At 41.1% G+C, this 1,360-nt stretch overlaps 1 pseudogene; it reads left to right on the top strand.

Moving 5' to 3' along the window:
* Nucleotides 1-290: 290 nt before the first annotated feature.
* On the top strand, nucleotides 291-1,051 carry LOC146955098 (uncharacterized; annotated as a pseudogene).
* Nucleotides 1,052-1,360: the final 309 nt, after the last annotated feature.

The raw sequence follows: 1,360 nt of genomic DNA, 5'->3' as shown, positions 1-1,360 counted from the left end.
TCATAATCTCAACTCCAAATCATTGCAAATCGTAAGGAAGCAAGTTTCTACGCTCATCAAGCATCAAAGAATAGGTAATGTAACCCCAAAACTCATCCTATTTTCCTGGTTTTTGTGCGTGTCACGTCATTTTTTTCAGTAGGGGGTAGGGTTCAGCGTGAGTTAACTCACGCTAGTTGTAAGTGTTGCGCATGTTAACTTGCGCTGGAAGATAACACTAGCGTGAGTTAACTCACGCTAGTGTGTTTCCCATATTTTGAAATTTTGCGCCTCTTGTTTTAATTGTTTTGCTTGCTGTACAAGTCATTTATTTATTTTTTGTTTTTTTTATTGAGTAGACATTTAGTGGCATGGTTGAAAATGTGGCGGAGGAAGGCGTTGAGCCCAAACTGGGCAAAAACAAAGCTTCCGGTGAAGCTTCCGGCGTAGGCAAACCAACGAATGATGTGAAGTTTAAAGTGAAAATTCCTTTTCAAGTTGAAGCTCACATACTTCACAATCAAGCAAAACCAGTACCTACCGGTAACTTTGAAGAGAAGCCTAAACCGGTACCTACCGATGTTCGTGTTATTGAAGTAAACACCGGTTCATTTTTTGCAACAAACGAGAGATGGAAAGATCGAGAAGAATTGCTTGGTTGGGTTCGTCGATAAGCGGCTAGGGCGGGATTTAATATTTCTATAGATAAATCTAGTACAATAGCGCCATACACGACGATGCAATGTGAGAGGAGTGGTGCATACAAGCCACCTAAGACGAGGAGGAAACCGAAGGTTGAAGGCACGGGATCAAGGAAGTGCAATTGTCCGTTTAGGTTGAAATGCTTCTTTGAAAAAAAAACACAAGAATGGTGGATTGCAATGCTTTGTGGAGTTCACAACCATGACTTGGCACCAAAGTTATCCAGCCACCTTCTTGCGGGTCGACTAAAAGGGGAAGAGAAGCAAAAAGTTATTGACATGACAAAGAGCTTGGCAAAGCCTAGGAATATTCTCACGGATTTGAAGGAAAGAAACAAAGAAAGTGTGACACTCATCAAGCAAGTGTATAATGCACGAACTAGATGCACAAGGAGCAAAGAGAGGACAAGACCGAGTTGCAATACTTGATTATAAAGTTGGAGAAGCATCGGTATGTCTATTTCACAAGAGCAAATAGCGAGGAAACCACTCTTGAAGATTTATTCTTTGCTCATCCGGATTCAATTGATATGCTCAACACTTTTCCAACCGTTTTCGTCATGGACTCCACCTACAAAACCAATACATACCGAATGCCATTATTTGAGATTGTTGGTGTCACCTCTACCAAAATGACCTATTCGGTTGCGTTTGCCTTTCTTTCCTTTGAAAGAGAGAAT

Source organism: Medicago sativa, chromosome 1 (genome assembly GCF_051527215.1).
Source record: "Medicago sativa cultivar Bolivia chromosome 1, Bolivia_mono, whole genome shotgun sequence".
Classification (NCBI taxonomy): Eukaryota; Viridiplantae; Streptophyta; class Magnoliopsida; order Fabales; family Fabaceae; genus Medicago; species Medicago sativa.
This window is presented reverse-complemented; position numbering and strand designations above follow the sequence as displayed.